The sequence below is a fragment of the Tyto alba genome, unplaced genomic scaffold, assembly GCF_018691265.1.
Source record: "Tyto alba isolate M040663 unplaced genomic scaffold, T.alba_DEE_v4.0 Super-Scaffold_40, whole genome shotgun sequence".
In the NCBI taxonomy this organism is placed as follows: Eukaryota; Metazoa; Chordata; class Aves; order Strigiformes; family Tytonidae; genus Tyto; species Tyto alba.
In genome coordinates this window covers 21411884-21426223 of record NW_024881316.1, presented here as the reverse complement: position 1 = coordinate 21426223, position 14340 = coordinate 21411884, and the positions used below count along the sequence as shown (strand labels likewise).

At 37.1% G+C, this 14340-nt stretch overlaps 1 protein-coding gene across 1 annotated transcript in view; it reads right to left on the bottom strand.

Annotated features, from left to right (window-relative positions):
- Positions 1–14340, bottom strand: part of EYS (eyes shut homolog) — a 1055438-nt gene that overhangs the window by 490793 nt on the left and 550305 nt on the right. The window lies entirely within an intron of this gene.

Below are 14340 nucleotides of genomic sequence, written 5' to 3'. Positions count from 1 at the left end.
TATCATCAGATTTTACTTGTATTCATTGACACTCTTATCTAAAGTCACCTCCTAAAACAAACAAAGCAAAAACCTAACTAAAGCTGAACCTGAATTTTGGTATCCAATCTCAAAGGTACAAGCACAGAGATAAGGTCACTTGTGTTAACATTCCTTATGTGAAAGGTCCTACATATAAAATAGATATCCCGAAAGCAAAACACAGTTCAAAAGAATGTATATTCTAATGGTTAAATGTATTTGTTTAAGTGAAACAGCTTGTTCTAGAAGTAGCATTTCCACAAACTTTTCCAGATTTATTTTTTTTCCTAATAATTTACAAAACAAATTAAATGTCATTACCAGTATAAAAGTGGGATAGAAAACTGGCTTAAACTTTACAACGTTGTACTATAAAAAAAAATCTTTAACCTTTTCTCAGCCTTGCATCAAACATCACTGAGTAGCTGGAAAGGAATAAAAGTCAGAGACAGATGTTTGCTAATAAAAAAAAAAAAAAAAAAATCAATATAGTCAGAGAATAGATTTTACTCTTCCAGTAAATATCAGAGAATATTTACCAAACAGGAAGAGAAAATTTTCAGAAGTTGAATGGGTTGTAAACAGCTGAACTTTAGGATAGTCTCAGAGACTCTTGTTCACGACTACAGTCTCCTTCATCTCTTTGGATGTTTTCTCATGTAGTTTTTTTTAGTTTTTATTACCCTTTTCAAAGCAGTTGAATACTTAGTATGTAAATGAAATATGTTCATTCCAGTAAAGCACTAGCTGTGATGAATTATATCTTGTGTTTCCTACTTCTATCAATCTTGCAATCAACTAACTTCTGCCAGTCCTCTACATTTATTTGGAAAGCAAAGATGGGCAAGTCGCTTTCTAGAAGTACCTCTGTTTCTCTATTATTTGAGAGAAAATAGCAGTTATATTTCTTACTGTAAGACCATCACAAGAAGATTGTTCATGAGAAATTAAAAAAATAATAGGAAAAATTAATAGGAACCAAAGTATCTAGTATCTGAAGTGCATATTCCCTAGTGCTCACTGAGAACAAGCCAGAGCACCTACAGTCTTGCAGGAAACAGTCCCAGGGGACACCTATACAGATGATATATACTTGTTTTGAGAAAACTGAGTTCTGAAATAAATCAGAAAAAGGAGAAATATACAGCAATATACATGATTTACATACTATTACAGATCATATATATGACAGATGAAGAATTTTTAATGGTAAACATGTGAAGGAAAGCTTGGAAGGGCTTGGAAACTTTATGGGATCCAAAAATAAACACTTTTACATTAAAAGTTAATATGTTTGTCTCTTTTGTTTGGGAAGGATTTTAAACTTATGTTTTAGAACAACCACTGCCTCTGACCAACTAAACTGAGACCTATATGTGGTGTTAGATGAAGAGGTAGGTAAAAATGTTTTTCTACTGAGTTCTTCAGGTATTCCTCTTAAGTCTGGTTACAGTACAAGATCAGACAGAGAACAAGATGAAGCTGAGGTATGACACTAAATGGCAGTTCCTATGTTCTATTTTCTCTCCCCCAATTGTCTAACATACTAATGAATACAAAGAAATATGCATCAACATTAGACAGAAAGTTATTGAAAATTATATCAAAAATGCAAACAAAAGTTTTACAGATATGCTCAAAAGGTGAGAAAGATTATTTTAGAATAGTTGTTTGACTTGTTTCTGTCATTAGTGTTTCCTAGAATCAGGTTACTTGTACATGAAGTAATTTAAATATACATAGTTAGAGGAAAAAAAAAATCTGCTTATAAGACCATGTCAGACGATACCTGGCACTATATCACAGTAGCTTCTGAAGGTAAAAAATTAACCCAATGGGATTAGTTCCTAGGGAAAAGCACTAATTATCCAGTGCAGATGAATGGAAACTTGGTGAACACTGATCTTTGTCTGTGTCCTACACAAGTGAAATTGAGAGGTTCAGCATGAAACTTTCAGGAAATACTGAAGCACCTCAGTTAAAACCATGTATGGAAAGAATATTTCATTCTAGTTGTATTAATATAGACAACTCATGACACTTTAGAGAAATTCTAGTAGAATTATATTGTATGTCAAATTTGGGCATAGAATATGACACCTTATACACATATTTAAATGTGAGTAAATATAAATAATAGTTGAAATTAAAGAAGGTTTTTATAGTAAAAAATATCTTCCTGATACTATTGCTCTGTCAGATGGACTTATTTATGCTTATTTATAAATACAGGGTTAAATTATAAGGTACTAACTAACCACATTCATTCATACTGTCACACACATAAACTTGTCAAAAATTGTATGGCACACCCGGAGACTAATTTTGAAATATCCATGTTCAATGCTGAACTTAGATGGGAAAACCAACTTTTATTATTATTCTGGCTTTCAAAATTGACCAATTTACCTGAATAATGCCCTCCTTTCCCTTTCTCTTTCTTTTGCTCTTGCCCTTGCCCTTCCCCTTCCCCTTGCCTGTGCCCTTCTCTAAAAAATAACAATCTATACATCTGAAAGACAATGTGAAACATCTTATGCTAAATAAATTGTTACAATGAAGTCTCCTATTTTTTTTAGACCTACATGTTTTCTCACTTTTTACATGAAAGGTATAACCAAACCAAATAGCCATAAGCTACACTGTAACTTTTCAATAAATGCCCTTTAAAAAACAAACAAACAATCAAAAAAGAGCTGTCGTTTCATACAGTGATTTAAAAGATACTATCCTTCAATTTCTTTATGTGAACAAAGTTTATCAACAAGAGAATGCAGTTTAGAAAAATCCCTTCTTATACAGACAAGTTGGAACACTAATATTTCTTTATTTTTTTTTAAATAAGAAATAATATTTTACCTTTCTTTTTTATACTTTTTGTGACTATTTTGTATTGTAAAAAATTGTGCACCATCATTTTATAATTCAAAAATACCCTCAAGGATCTTAGTAAACCGTGTTTTCTTGTCTGAGCTAACAGTTCTCATATGAAGCATAGCCCTTTTTTTAACTTCTGGAATGTTACTCAAAGTACAAGGTGGTAATATTTCTTATTTTTGCAAAATGCCAGTGGGTTGAAACTCTGGGAAAAAATAAATAAAAGATTTTGAACACTAACATATTAAACATTTTCAACTATCACATTGTATGACATGTTAATTTAGTACAATCAAATAGATAAATCTTTTCAAAATTATGTTGTAAATTTTATGATAGATTTATTGCTGATTCTTTCAATGGTCATTATAAAAAGGCAAAGTCACTGTTAGCAATATGTGTGCCATTTGTATAGATATACTCAGAATACATATTTTAGAAAGAAAAAGAAAAAAAGAAGAATGCCACAAATATCACAAAGTTTTAAAGAGAACAGCAAAAATATCAAAGGTGATGTGTGTTTAAATCATTTGTGTAGTATGCTTTAGTATTCCATATGAAATTCTTAATAAGTAAGCAGCACATCTTAAAGGACTGTGAAATTTTAAGTCTTGTTCCAGGTGTTGAATTTTATTTGGACATGCTTATTTTTGGCAATATTGAATTAAATATTCTCTGTGTGTGGCTAGAAAAAACTGAAATGTTCTGTTACAGGCACATTCCCAACTGTTCAGTCACTGCATCTTGTATAATGGGGACGTGAATGTGATTCCCGGTAGCTATTCTTGTTTGGCTTCTGTTTTATGAAGTCAGAAAACATCTAGAAAAATGAGAGCAAAGCCCCAAACCAATAGACACATAGAGTAGACATTCTGTGTCTTTTCAGGCAATGAATTTTTAAAAGGTTTGCTTAAAAAAACATAATATAACAATGACAATAGCCATTTAGCTATAAACTTTAAAATGGTTTTATTCCAAGACTGGGCAGCTGGGTGATTTGCACTAGATTTGTGTTTTGCTTTTGGGTGTGCTTTATTCCCACTAGATTTTAGTGCTTCATTTCCAGACACTGTTGTCTGCATTTTTGTAGACAATGCTAATTCTCTAGCAGATTGCACTTTACTGTTGAATTTTAGAAATTTAAAATGGTAAGAAGAGCGGATAATTTTAAATAGATGCAGTACTACTATTGTAAATATCACTACTAAAATGCAACAAGACAGAACATGCATTTATTAAAAAAAAAGAGTAGCCATCTTTGGGATATGTTTCTTAATGTCTTGCCTTTCTTCATATTCCTCTTTTACAGCCTCATACCATTTTCAATTTTTTCTATTTCTATTTTTCTATTGAATTGGCAAAATGCCTCTGTAGTTATTTAAAATGGTTTGATATAATGTTTGAATTTCAATAAAAAAATCCACTAGACTGATAAAATGATAATTTTTCTCTAGTTTTGCCCAGAAGCACTAGGGGACACAGCTATAGCAACTATTCCATCAGGCATATTACTCACATTAAACATCTTTAGCCACATAATGTGTTTGCTTTAAATACTCATTCCAAATCCTGTGATCTTGACCTTCTGATAAATTTGCTAGCTTAGGAGAAAACTCTCTAAAATGGATACATTGCCTCTTTATAGCTATGGCAAATTCCTTTACCTTTCATGCAATATCATACAAAAAGAGCAACATATGAATTTGATACAATCTGAATAAACAAGGGAGCAATAACGGATATATTAATCAAAACTTATTAGAAAGTATGCAAGCTATAAGCACTAAAGCTTCTTCTTAACAAGATTTCCAAAAAAAATATTTCTAAAATAATTCAGAACCATAATTGACTTGGAGCACTACTTTTTAAAAATTATGTATTAACATTTTTATGATTACATTTCTATTTTTAGTTGAAAGTGTAGAGATAACTTCAGAGAACCAGTTAGCATATGCAGTTTATTACATTAATTTACTTTATATTAGCATGTAGCAAATAAAAACTACGATATACTTGCTCTTTTTTCTCTTGTCTTGTCACGTGTAAGTAAAGAGCTTTACTATATATCCAAAGAATAAGAAAAATACAGGACATGATACGCATTTTTACTATACTATTTAGTTTGATACTATTATAGTTAGTATTTTTCACATGGAGACACAAGCATTTGCCATTATGAAATGGAATAAATAGTTAGAAATTGTCATTAATGTAATTATCTATTATTGCTTTGACAGTAAGAATGGGATTTTAATTAAATAAAGTGCATTATAATGAATAATCATTAATATATATATTTATATGCATATTTATCAATACACTATACATGGAGTAGTATAGGAACATGTTAGTATGCCAGCTTTATCTAACTGTTCTTCATGGAAAATACAGCTCATTGGTCAACCAACTTAAGAATAAAACTGAAACACCTGTGTTCCCTCTTCTCCCACCATCAATTATATGCTAGTTATTATTATGGGTGGAATAAAGAAGGAAAAAGAAAACATCATGCCACTTTATAAATCTCAGGGTTGCCCATAGCTTTGATACTGGGTGTACTTCTTGTTCTCTCATGTCAGTAAGGACAAAATAGAAAGCAAAAATCCTTGAAAAAGGGCAACAAGGATGACCAGAATTTTGGGATGTCTTTGAAGGAGGAAGGACTGGAAAAGCCAGAAATCTTTAGGCTGGAAATGAAGGAACATGGAACAATATGGCAGTAGCCCACAAAAGCAAGGAAAGGATGGCTTGGAATCAGCTTTTCTTTCTCCTTTCCCACACTAGATTTCGGGGACACGAGATAAAGCTAGAAGAAGCACCGCTTAAAATTAAAAAAGGCAGGCATTTTTCATTCAACAGAGTAAATCTGTGGGTCTGCTTGTTGAGTGGTATTGTCACAGAACAGCTGATGTTGGCAGGGACCTCTGGAGATTGCCTAGTCAAAGCTCCTTCCTCAGAGCAGAATTTTATACAGGTTCAAGGGAAGACTCTGTAAGTACTTAGAGACTCACAGAACAAATGACAACATGTTCAGAAGAATCCCTGTTTGAGGGAGCATGTGAGAGTACTGGAGGACAAATAATATACATGCACTTTTCATATTCTTTCCTGGCATTCCACTTATGGTCACCACTGGAAATAGCAGAGAGGGTTAGAAGGTTTTTAGCTTGAACCTGTACATCCATTCTTGCATTTTCATGTAACCTAATACATACATGCAATGCAAACCCTAAAATGTTCATGCTTCACTAAATGTAAAGAACTAAGCAGCCAATTATGAAATCATCAAGTCATGCAGAACCCATCTCATTATCTACATATAAACAGAGCGGCATCTGTTTTCACACAGAGAGGACAGAGAAAGAAAGAGACTACTGCATATGTATTCATAGCACATACAAAAGTGAGAACCTATTGTCTTATGACTTGCCTGTAAAGAGATCCTGATGTTCCCGTAAACTGGAGTCACTCCTATATGATAAAATGAGTCTCTTCTTACATTTACATCAGTGCTCTGGGAAACTTAGCTACATAGCTCTGTGTAATGTGTACAATGGTCAGACATTGCAAGCTGACTATCAACAGCTAAATGAAATGAAGCTTTCCAGTTAACAATCTTCCAACAGAAGCATGCCTTTTCTGTTACATGACACATAAGAGCTGATTGATACTCCAAACGAATACTTTACCATTAAGTCAATCTTTGGGTTGATGGCAGCACACAGCTGTGCAAATGCTCCACATGTTAAGCATTTTGAAGTACAGGAGAAACTTCTGATTATTGTCTGGAGGTGTGGTTGACATGAACAGCTTCAAATAATAGTTCTATTTCCTTTGGGATAAAGTAGCGAATGTACAGTACTGATAAATGACATTTCTGTTTAAAAGACAGTTTTTTATATATGATGGCATCATGTTTTGTTTTGTCATATAGTTGACTAGGAAGGCATAGGTAAAATTATAATGCAATATATATTCTTGGCAGAAATATTTGGAAATATTCACAAAATTTTCTATCACTGATAAAAATTCCATAATAACGTAATGCTTTTCCTTCTTTCTCCTTAATCAAGTTCTATTCAGTTATATGAAAATGTGTATGCCAAGGTTTCTGAAAAATGTTGAAATTACATGACACCTTTGCCTTCTAGTTCTGTTTTCTCATATTAAATTGTGTCTGTTACATTCACTAGATCTGCCATCACTCTCAGGATTCCTTTAAAATTTGTCTCTTATTGGTTCTGCCAGACATATCATTATTATTCAGCTCATTTTAGTTTCCCTTTTCTCAATAGCTGTAATCATATGCTGATTTTAAATGTGTCTTGTTATATCTGCTATATCAAGGAAGGAAATACTTTTAACATAATTAAAATGCTAGCTATGTAGGTTAGCATAGAATTTCATACAAAGTGAATGCATTGATCCCTGATCCAGTATTTGCACTATATCCGTTCCTGCTAGAAGCTTGAACTTGGTAACTTTCCAGACTTCTTTCACAAGCAGTCATTCTCCGCAGTGATCTGATAAAGAACACACAGAAATGCTAATGCAAGCCTGGCCTGCTTCTAGTTTTATTTAGGTGCAGCCTGTTAACCTGCTGCCTCATATGGGAATGAAAATGAGTACATGGGAAATGGCTAGACCTACTACACCCCTTAGACACACACAAGTCTATGGGGCCAGATGGGATCCACCAAAGCGTACTGAGGGAGTTGGCAGAAGTGCTCACCAAGCCATTTTCAATCATTTCTCAGCAATTAACCAGGGAGGTCCCAATTGACTGGAGGTTAGCAAATGTGATGCCCATCTACAAGAAGGGCCAGAAGGAGAATCCAGGGAACTACAGGCCTGTCAGTCTGACCTCGGTGCTGGGGAAGGTTATAAAGCAGATCATCTTGAGAGCCATCACACGGCACGTACAGGGCAATCAGGTCATCAGGCCCAGTCAGCATGTGTTTATGAAAGACAGGTCCTGCTTGCCTAACCTGATCTCCTTCTATGACAATGTGACCCGATTAGAAGATGAGGGAAAGGCTATGGCTATTGTCTTCCTAGGCTTTGACACCATTTATCACAGCATTCTCCTGGAGAAACTGGCTGCACATGGCTTGGATGACTAAACTCTTTGCTGGGTCAAAAACTGGCTCGATGGCCAGGCCCAAAGAGTTGCAGTGAAAGGAGTTAAATCCAGATGACACCAAGCTGGGTGGGAGAATTGTTTTGCTTGAGCGTTCTACAGAGGGATCTGGACAGGCTGCAACAATGGGCCAAGGCCAGTTGGATGATGTTCAATAAGTCTAAGTGCTGGGTCCTGCACTTGGGTCACAACAGCCCCATGCAGTGCTACAGGCCTGGGGAAGAGTAGTGGGAAAGCTGCCTGGTGGAAAAGGATCTGGGGGTGTTGGCTGACAGCTGGCTGAATATGAACCAGCAGTGTGCACAGATGGCCAAGAAGACCAGTAGCATCCTGGCTTGTATCGGAAACAGTCTGGCCAGCAGGACCAGGGAAGTGATTGTCTCACTGTACTTGGCACTGGTGAGGCTGCACATCTGACCTGGGTTTGAGTGAGTGGTGGGTTTTTTTGGTATCAGGGGAGGGGGCTGTAGGGGTGGGCCCCTATGAGAAGCTTCTCAAAGCTTCCCCACCTCCAAGTCATCTCCACCTCTGCACCAAAAATATGCCAATCAGCTGCACCTCTGCAATAATATATTTAAGAAGGGACGGTGAGGAAGAGTCAGACTTGTGAGGAGGAGTTGCTGCAGCTGTGTGAACACCAAGCTCAGTGGAGGAACAGAGGAAGAAAGGATGGGGGAGGTGTGCTGGAGCAGAGACTCCCCTGTATCCTGTGGTGAGACAGCAGACCACCCCCCCACCCCCGCCACTCATGAAGATCTACAGTGGAGCAGACACTGATTTATGGCCTGTGTTTTGCATGGTTGATTAAGGTGTCTGTGACTAAAGAAGGCCAGGGTCTTGTGGGAAAAGACTCCACTGTTGCAGTTCAATGCTGGGAGGATTGAAGCATGCAGGGGTGTCCCATGCCAGAGCAGCTCGGGAAGGGCTGCATCCTGTGGGAGGGACTCCAGTTGGAGAAAGTAAGTGTCCCATGCCAAATAGTGTAAGGAAACATTCCAGCCTGTGGGAGGGACTCATGTTGGAGAAAGTTTGTGAAGGTCTGTCTCCTGTGAGAGGGGGACCATGCTGGAGCAGGGATAAGAAGTTCCAGAAGCTCCCCCCACTGAAGATGGGAGAAGCAGCAGCACTGACTGCACCCCCCATTCCCTGCCCCCTGTGCTGCTGGGGGGAGGAGGTAGAGATATCAGGATCGGAGCTGAGTCCGGGAAGAAGGGAGGGGTAGAGGAAGGTGTTCTCAAGATGTGGCAATACTTCTCACTGCCCTACTCTGTTAAGTCTTGTTGTTAGAGTCTGTAATGAATGTATGTTCTTTTTTTTTCTTCCCTTAACGAGTCTGCCTTTTGCCTGTGACCATAATGGGTGATCTGCCCCTCCCGGTCCTATCTCGGGTCCCAAGCCTGACCCATTTGTTCCTTCTCATTGCTGGAAGAGAAGGGAGGAGTGAGCAGCTGCGTGGTGTTGGGCTGCTGACCAGGCTCAAAACACGACAACCTCCAATACTTTGTTCAATTTTTGGCCTCACACTACAAGAAAGACATTGAGATGCTGGAATGTGTCCAAAGAAGGGTAACGAAGCTGGTGAAGGGCCTAGAGCATAAGTCTTATGAGGAGCATCTGAGGGAACTAGTGTTGTTTAGTCTGGAGAAAAGGAGGCTCTGGAGAGATCTTGTCAATCTCTACACCTACTTGAAAGGAGGTTGTAGCAATGTGGGTGTCAGTCTCTTCTCCTAATTATCAAGTGATAGAATGAGAGGAAACAGACTCAAGTTATGTTAGGGGAGGTTTAGATTGGATATTAGGAAAAATTTCTCCACCGGAAGGGTTGTCACACATTGGAACAGGTTGCCCAGAAAGTTTTTGAGTCACCATCCCTTGAGGTATTTAAAAGATGCATAGATGTGGCGCTTAGGGGCATCATTTAGTGGTGGACTTGAGCAGTGGTTAATGATTGGACTATTAGAAGTCTTTTTCAACCTCAAAGATTCTATGATTCTATGATGCTTGTCAAATTTCCATCTTACTTTTTCAAGGTGGACTCCATCATCACAGCAATCAATGCATTTGTCAACTTCACATTGGTTTATTACAATTTGCTAAGAAAAATTTCTTATGGAGACATGCAAAGCCTAATTAATTCAAAATGTGTCTGCACACGTGTTAAGTAGTGTATCCTCAAGAATGAACTATATTTTGATTTGTAATCTGCAATAGCTTTCAAATTAAATATATGACTGTCACTTATCAAACCCTAAACATTTTTGATTCTTCAAAATCATACAGATCATCTCTTTTTGCATAACGTGACAGAATTAAATAGCATTTTTTTTTAATATAGTTGCCTAGGTTTCCCTTCAAGACTGCACCCCTAGGATCCCCCCACAACTATCTGCTTCATATTAACAATATATTGTTTACCTTATACATGATCTAAGACAAATCATTCTGCTTTACCCTTTTTTATGGTATGTGTAGTCTGCTGCCAGAGCTACAGGGTAATACATTTTTCAGACTCCACTTTTCTGCTCATACAACATCTCCACTCTTGAACTGTTTTAATCCCTTTCCTGAATCCCTGCAGAGATCCTAGGTGGTTATGAGGTCTATTACTCCAGTGGAACACCTTGCTCACACAGATCAAACAAATTAAAATAAGAGGGAAATGGAAACAAGATATTTTAAAATCCAAACTTCAATTCCTTATCAGTAAAATACAAGAACATTAATGTACTGATCTTAGTTTGTTTTTACCAACTGTTCCTGAGCAGCAGAAGAATAAGATTGTAAGACATCTTTGGTTTTTAATTACGTTATACGTGTACTCCAGCTGTGCCAAGAAAATCATTAAATAAAGTAAATATAAAAGAATGTAATGCAAATGTTTTCAAAAGCAATTTGATTTTTCTGAGAGAAAGAAAAGGGAAGAATTGTTACAAGAAGAAAACAGAATTTTTTTTCTGAGTGCCAAATGGCACCTGAAGAATTCTAAGGAAGAAAAAAAATAAGTTGCTTTCAGGTTTTGTGGATGTGTTTGCACTAATGCTGGAATTCAATTTAATATGATACACTCCATCATAATCCTAGTCCTGTATCCTTATGGAAGTCAGAAGTCAGGCTAAATTACACACATTTCACATTTTTTTCCAGCATAATTTTTACCACTTGAAGATGTTTGAAAGTGGTATGTTTTAAAGATTTCAACAAGATGTTGCAAGGATACTAGCTGATGCATATGATGTACTACTATGACTGCTTTTGACAACATTATTTGTCCCTTTAACTTAGTATTCAAGTAAATATTAGGTTATATTCCTTTACAAATGCTAGAGAATGCTTGGTTAAATATGAGTCAAAGATTCTTCAACCTTTTCTCATGTACATGTGGGATTATAAAGAGAAGTATCCAGCCTTTCACTATTTATCACTGCACTCATTACAATCAGTTCATAGTCAAGAATAAGTGGTCAATATCATAATATATGTTTTAAAATAATTTTACTTTATTTGGAGGAATTATAGAGCAACATATTCTTATTTTAAAATTCTTTTTTACCAAAATCTTATGAACTAGAAGAAAAATTGTGACATTCTGTTGATCATTTATTCTTTTGATCAAATGTTCACTCTTACCTGCCCTTGGAATACAAAAATCTAGCCCATAGAATTATCTTCTGGATATAAGAGAATCCCTGAAAAGTGCTGTCAAAAAAGCTTCTGTTCTGAACCAAATAATGTAGTCAAAAATAATCCAAAAAGTAGATTTAAAGAGCACCAGTCTCCTTTTATGAATCAAAAGGTAGGATCAAACTTACTTGTGTTCTTATGCATTTCTACGACCAACAAAATTACCCTATAACACTAAATACATTTAAAATCTTTAAAAAAACATTACTCAGAGTAGATGACAAAAGACACAATGACATCAAAAGTTACCTCTGTTTTCCCTAACAAAAACATTAAAAAAAAGAAGTGCTATGTTGTGCTGAAAAAGTATAACAATGCTATAACATTAAACAGCTTAAGCTAAGGCAAGGCCTGTCATAAGATTGTTCATATTATTTTCACCTGATCAGACTGAAAGCACTGCACAGATAATCCTTCTCAAGATAGTATGACTTCTGAATCTATTCAGCAGGAAGTACCTTAAATGCACATTTGAAAAAGCCTCAATGAAAGCATGAGTGAGACGGGAGGAATTTTTAAAATTATTATTATTTTTACTTTTTTAATTCCCAAGCCAAACATATAGAATAGCCTGTGACCAAAAGATGCAAAAGTGAAGATGAACCAACCGTGAATTAAATATAATGATAAAAATCTGAGTATTTTATGTGGAACAATTTATCTTCCTCAAACTTATTGAAAAGGACTATGGAAAGATTTCAGGCTTCCTATTACATACTCATATCAAGCATATGTGGGTTCGGTTGCATTGTCTTCTGATAAGCCCCCTTGAGGTCAATGATAGCTTTATTATTAATTTGGTAATTTATATAGTGTTTGTTGTTGTGACAGCCAGTTCCTTTAATTAAGAAGATTAAAATACAAAGGAAGATAGGTGGGCATCCTTTCAGATGGTAATCTGTTTTCCAAAGCCCTGATTCAGTGGCAGTCTGCCCAGGATAGAACTGAATTACAACTCCCAGCACCCCTCTCATTTCCAATGAGTTATTATAATTTTAAACCAAGGGTTTGAAGACAGAAAGATATTTCAGATAACACACAATTCAAAGGCTATCCCAAAAGATATTGTTCATATTCATTTCAAGAAGTAGCCTGTAGGGTTGCTCATGTAATTGATTTCCACGTAATTCAAGAAAAGCTTAACCACTCACTATACTACTGAGTAAAATTTCACATACGTCATAGCTGAAGCTGGTAGTGTTGCCCACAGTTAAGGCAGCCTGACACTTACCCATTACTGGACACTTTTCATTACTTGCTCTTTCCAGTTGTACCAGCTACAATAATACAAACATCCCAAGCCAGATCCCCAAGACAAGGAGACTCTGAATGATATAGCTTTTTGTCTTTCCTTCTGCCCATTCCACAGTGTGTAACAGGCAGTGAGACTGTCATTTGCTAGAGTAGGAGCTATTTCTCCCTTTCTTAATCATCAGTTATTCTGCTTTTCCATCTTCTGTATCTTCTGTACCAGTCTTATTCTCTAGTCTGTACATGATTTTTGTTCAGACTGCTTAAAGCAATTGAAAGGAATGGCACAAAAGGAGTAGTGTTCACATCATAATGTTCACAGTACAGGAGCAAACCTAACTTAATGATCTTTTTATGTTTCTTATCTCCATTGGTACACATTACTTGGAATGGTATCAGTTGCTGAAGGATAAGAAAGGGAGTTATGTCTGTTTTCTGAATCAGATCAATGTAGAAGAGGCAATCAGCTGAAAAAAGTCCTTTACCTGGACTCCACAGAAGAAGAAATTTGTATCAAGTATGGCACTTCTTTTTGCAGGATCACAACCATATCTCACATTAACATACCTTACTGTAGTCTTACATCACTCATGAAAACCTTTGTGATCTTGGAAACACCAAAAATCCTGATTTTAACAGTTTGCAATTCCTGACTGATTCCATAAACAGCTCCTCCTGATGGCCAATGCTGGGCTCAGAAGCAAGTGCAATGTAATTACTCCCACATTGTTTGAAATAAGTTTGGGGCTGCGTGAACACCAAGGTCAGTGGAGGAATGGAGGAAGAAAGGAGGAGGGATGTGTGCTGGAGCAGAGACTCCCCTGTATCCTGTGATGAGACAGCAGACCACCCCCCGCCAAACATGAAGATCTGCAGTGGAGCAGATGTTGATTTGTGGCCCGTGTTTCATTTCACCTGGATGATCAAGGTTCTGTACCCAAAGAAGGCCGGGGTCCTGTGGGAAAAGGTATCCCCGTTGCTGTAATTCAGCGCTGGGAGGATTGCAGCATGCGGGGGTGTCCCACGCTGGAGCAGCTCGGGAAGGGCTGCAGCCGTGGGAGGGAATCCAGTTGGAGAAAGTTAGTGACCCACGATGGAGCAGTGTGGGGAACTCTGCGGCCCGTGGGAGGAACTCATGTCAGAGAAAGTTGTGAAGGTCTGTCTCCTGTGGGAGGGGAAGTACGATGGAGCAGGGGGAACAAGTTCCAGAAGCTCCCCCCAGTGAATATGGAGGAAGTGGCAGCACTGACTGCACCCCCCATTCCCTGCCCCTGCACCACTGGGGCAGGAGGTAGAGATATCAGGAGCAGAACTGAGCCCAGGAAGAAGGAAGGGGTGGTGGGAAGGTGTTCTCAAGATGTGGCAATGCT